Consider the following 5404-nt stretch of genomic DNA (forward strand, 5'->3'; position numbering starts at 1 on the left):
GATTCTTTCAAGCAGGTAAAAAATAAATTAAAAGAAATCCCTACACTGATGTTCCTTGATTTACACTGTTAAGTCGTTCATTAACATGTAATTCTGGCTAAGAATTACATTTGAGACTCCTTGTTCAGATTTTGGTTAACAGTACAAATCTTTCCGAAATTCAATTTCTTATTAATCAATCATTTGTCAGCTAGGATACATTCAGGCATCAGATGCAACTACAGAATAGATGCACTGCCCAGCGCTTTGGAAAGACAGAATCTAGAACACTACTAGCAGACAAAATATCTGTTACTAGACAGCATATGTGCAGTACAGCAAGATAAAAACATATATTCATATGTTGGCTTCTTTAAGCCTCAAGCCCTCAATCCTTTGTTGAAATACAATAATTTCATTCCTATGGTTTTTTTTTTCATTCCTATGGTTTTTAATACCAAAAACTCAACCTCCAGGAGGGCTAAAGTCTAATTTATACTCCAAACCAAGTAGCAGTGCAGTTCGCTACTACTGAGGTTGAATCCATAAAGACTTCAAGATCACGTCCAGAAGACAAGTTATTATATATAACACCCTAGAAGGTCTGAAACATAATAATCATATACATAGCAGGTCCTCCAGAGCTTTTTACCTATAACATGTTTTTTGATGAAAGTTATTTAATGTACTGGAGATAACTGTGACTTACTGATCAAATGTTTGAGTACTTGTACTTACCTGGGATTTCATTTCTGGTGAAAGAAAAAGGAAGAACAGGACTCACTTTAAAAAAGAAAACAAACTTTATAAGTGAAAGTAAAAATCTTATCACACACTATCACTTTTGGAAGCAGCATAGAGGGGCAGTCAACGGTAAAACACTGGTGAAGTAGGTCAAAACTCTAGGCCAAAAATCCATTACTATTATCATCAGTGACAGTACCACAACTGTGCCCTTCATAATTAATAATCACTCCTAAGAATCTTCATTTGGCACCAAATGATGCGTTTAAGAGAAACACTCTGGGAGGCTTTGAATCAGTCTTGGTTTTTTGTTAGCCAAGATACAGGAAAATGTTTAAAGTGGGGGGAAGGGAAGAAGGAAACGGACCAGAAAAAGAATTTAAGCCATAAACCAACAAAGCACTGATAGTTCCAAACATGTCAGACACTAAAATGACTGATATAGGCTCAAGTGGTTTATAAAACCTATAAAAAGACTACACCAGCAAAGTCCCCATTTGTCTGTAGAGTTCAGAAACTAAAACAAGGAATATTTTAGCTTAAAACCTTATCTCAAAAGAATCATATACACGTCACATGAATAAAACCTGAAACCAAACATTTTTAATAGCTCCAATACCCCAAATATAAAGAAAAACTTAATTCAGAAGACTGGGCAATCTCTATCTCCCCTCCACACTAACCACCCATCCCATGGAAGACCAAGGGAGATCAGACCTTCCAGACTTAGGCAACACCTGGCTGCCGCAAAATTCTACGGAGACTCCTTGTGGAACAGCAGTCTCCCATCTCTTGTGTGTCTCCCTGTCATGATCATGCAGGAAGCAAGTCTGGCTGTGCTATCTGTTATCACTGTCTGTCACCCATCTGCAACATGATATTGCTACAAAGGTAAGTACAAAGTAACGTATCTAGTTCCCTTTCCCCCAGAAGGTTGAGGCTCAGGTACAGGGGTAATTCTCCTGCGCACACAGTCATTATTTAGGCCGACTCAGTGACTTCAACAGGCTTCATCATGTGATCAGGTTTGTTGCCAGCTGCATAATGCTCCCACATCTGTAGATAGAGGCGCTCTAGTTCCAGTGTGTATTGTTTGGTGTTGAACAGAGGGCTAGATATTCTCTGCTTCCAGACTTTGCCACGAATTCTCTTCAGGTATTCTAGATCAGTTCCCAGTTTCACAGCTATGTCTTCATACTCTTGTCTATTTTTAGCAACAAGCTCAAGACAGCCTAAACAAGTGAGCTGGGAAGCTGCAACTCGGGAAGCAAGAGTCTCTCCTGGCATAGTCACCATGGGTGTCCCCGACCAAAGGACATCCATCCCTGTGGTGTGTCCATTACAGAGTGGAGTGTCCAAGCAGACATCAGCCAGCTGGCCTCTCCGAACATGTTCCTCTTTAGGAGCAACAGGTGAAAAAATGATACGGTTCTGGGGAAGGCCCATATTTTGCGCATACTGTTGAATATTAGGTTCTCCTACTGCTGGGAAACGCAACAGCCACAGTATGCTATTGGGAACACGCTTCAGAATATTTGCCCACATCTGCAAAGTAGATGGGTCAATTTTATATAGCTGATTAAAGTTACAGTACACAATAGCATCTTCCGGTAACCCATACTGAGAACGTGTGGTTACAACAATGGTACGGGGAACCTCCTCTCCAGTGGCAGCCTTATTGTTGATCTGGGTAGTTGCCAGTCCATTGCTAATACTGAATCCATTAATTGTTATCTGAATTTGTCCTCTGTTAATCATTTCAATAACTGCTTCTGCAATCGTATTCATAGGAATGACAGGCATATTGAGAGCTATATTACTGCTGTCTGTGTTGTTTCCCCCATCAGGACATTTCATCTTGACAATTTTCACATCTGGTAGACTATCAAGAAATGCTTTGAGGTCGATGCCATTCAGCACAATTCGATTGTCATAAATGTGCCCATTGGACTTAAAATCGATGACTGCTTTTTCCTTCAGGTGAGGGAACATATTAGCATGATCACCAATAAAGAAAGTATGGGGCATATAAGCCAGTTTCTCAGAATACTGCTCAGCAACTTCAGCAGGTGAAGTTTCCCGATCAGTGATGATATAATCCATGAAAAGCGCGCCACTAGTCCCAGGGTACCCCAGCCACATTGCCTGAATAGGAGCTGGCCTGAGAGCAAAGAGTTCAGTTCGAGCACCCCTGGTATAACCATTCATATTTACGAGGATGTGTATACCATCTTGATGGATGCGATCAGCTGCTTTTCCATCGCATGGAATCTGAGAAAGATCAACGAAATGATCGGCTTCTGCCATCACCTTCGCTCGGAAGTTTGTGCCATCATCTGGGCTCAGGGCATAACAGAATACCTCAAATTTATCACGATTGTGCATGCCTGGAATAGACTGCATAAGATGAGAAGTAGGATGGTTCCCAAAGTCAGAACTCACGTATCCTACACGCAGTCGACCATCACTGAGCTTCAAGTCCTTTGGATGTTCATACGGTGGTTTGTGAAGGACATTGATGTTATCCAGGCAGAGGTGCCCATGCCTCTCGGCAATAGCCTTCCTGACGCCGTGAGGAAGAGGATATAACATGCTGTGATGAGGCTGCACAGAAGGCAACCTGTTCTTCTCTAACTGGTCAGCCACAACGCTGACCAACCTCTTCATGCGCTCATCATAGTCTGTCCAGTCACAGACAATCTGCAGGCAATGAGCCAGATTACAATAAGCGTCAGGAAAGTCAGGTTGAAGCTTCAGAGCAGTGCGATAAGAAGCAATTGCTTCTGGAATATTCCCTGAATCCTTGTGAATGGAAGCCAGATTGCTGTGGGCATCCGCCAATGCAGGGTTAATCTGAATGGCACGTGTATAACACTGCAAGGCTCCCTGAACATCCTGCATCCCCGTTAGAGTGTTTCCCATATTACAGTAGGCCTCAGCAAAGGTAGGACTGATTCGAATAGCCTCCTTATAATGCATCAGAGCTTCCTGCACTCTTCCCTGCTGCTGCAATACACTTGCTAAATTTGAATGGACAGCAGCAAACTCTGGGAAGACTTCTAATGCTTTACAATACAAGCGAACTGCCTCTTCAATGTTTCCCTGTTCTCGCTTGATATTGGCTAGGTTATTCAGAGAGTCTGCATGGGTGGGACACAGCCACAGAGCTGTATTATAACAATCTTCTGCTTCGGCAACACTGCCCTTCTCTTTGAGAGCGTTGGCTAGGTTGCAGTAAGCGTCCGGGAAGTGTGGTTGCAATTCAATAGCTCGCCTGTAGGTGTCTATTGCCAGATCTATCAGGCCTTGCTCATAGTATACACAAGCCAGGCTGCCATGTACCACTGCATGATTTGGACTCAAGCTTAGGGCACGAAGGTAAGCTGCCACAGCTCGTTCAAAAATCCGTGCCTCTTTGAAGACATTTCCTAAATTGATATAAGCATCCAGAAAATTGGGGTCATGGGTGACAGCCTTTTCAAAGTGATGAATTGCAAGCCAAATCTCCCCTTGTGCATTGAAAACACAGCCAAGGTTACTCCAAGCTACTGCAAAGTTCGGTTGCGTCTCAATTGCTTTCAAATAACATGCCTTGGCTTCTTCCAAGCGACCCAGGGCTTTGAGCAGGTTCCCCAGGTCACTGCAAACACAGTACAGATCAGGATTGTACTGAAGAGCGGAGGCGTAAGCTTGTACTGCCCCGCCCATGTCGCCTGCTGCTACCAAAGCGGCTGCCAGGTTAATATAACCATCGATGAAATCTGGTTTGAGACGCAACGCATGCCGGTAATGCTCGATTGCTTCCTGCAACTGCCCGCTTTCCTTGTACACATTCCCCAAATTCGAATAGGCTTCTGCCAGGAGAGGGTTCTTTTTAATTGCCAGAGTACTAAAGTGGGCAGATCCGTCCAGCCTTCGACACCGGAAGTGTATAGATGAAAGTAATAAAAGTACACCAGTATTGTCTGGCTCTTGTCTCCAGAGCTGCATGCAGTGTCTCTCAGCTGCCTCAAAATCTCCCGCCTGATAGGCTCGATGTGTCAACTCTGCTAACCCTTGGAAGGAAAGCATACGTTTCGTTGGGTCTGTGCTGTCGGCCACGTTGCCCACGGAAGACGCCATCTGGAGCTTCTGGAGGGAGTGTGAAAAGAGGGTAATTGAGTCCCGCTGCTGCCACTACTGGCAAGAATGTTTCTAGAGGTAGCAAATACAAGGGCAGCAGCCATACCACTGCTTTGGCAGGCTTAAGCGGCGGCAACAGTTACATACACTGAACCTTAGGAACTCTGGTTGGCCATCTATGTCTCACGGTCTTGAAAAAATCACAATGAAGTCTTTTTTAATTGATAAGATGGTTCTAAAGTTTATCTGGAGATGCAAGAGGGAAGAGATGTGGGGACATATGTATATGTATAACTGATTCACTTTGTTATAAAGCAGAAACTAACACACCATAGTAAAGCAATTATACTCTAATAAAGATGTTAAAAAAATATAAAGTTTATCTGGAAGAATAAATGGGGCTATTGATAATAGAATTCTGAAAATTAAAATTAAGAAGTTAGACTTGTTCTAATGGAACAATTTTAAAATGAATGGTAAAGCGACAACCGTTGAACCACTATGATACAGTCAGATAGAAAGCTCTTATACACCTAGTAGAAAGTGCTCAAACATCTCT

The 5404-nt window shown here is 42.9% G+C and overlaps 1 pseudogene; it reads right to left on the bottom strand.

Annotated features, from left to right (window-relative positions):
• Positions 1-1704: 1704 nt before the first annotated feature.
• LOC137758616 (UDP-N-acetylglucosamine--peptide N-acetylglucosaminyltransferase 110 kDa subunit pseudogene) lies at positions 1705-4845 on the bottom strand (annotated as a pseudogene).
• Positions 4846-5404: the final 559 nt, after the last annotated feature.

Source organism: Eschrichtius robustus, chromosome 2 (genome assembly GCF_028021215.1).
Source record: "Eschrichtius robustus isolate mEscRob2 chromosome 2, mEscRob2.pri, whole genome shotgun sequence".
In the NCBI taxonomy this organism is placed as follows: Eukaryota; Metazoa; Chordata; class Mammalia; order Artiodactyla; family Eschrichtiidae; genus Eschrichtius; species Eschrichtius robustus.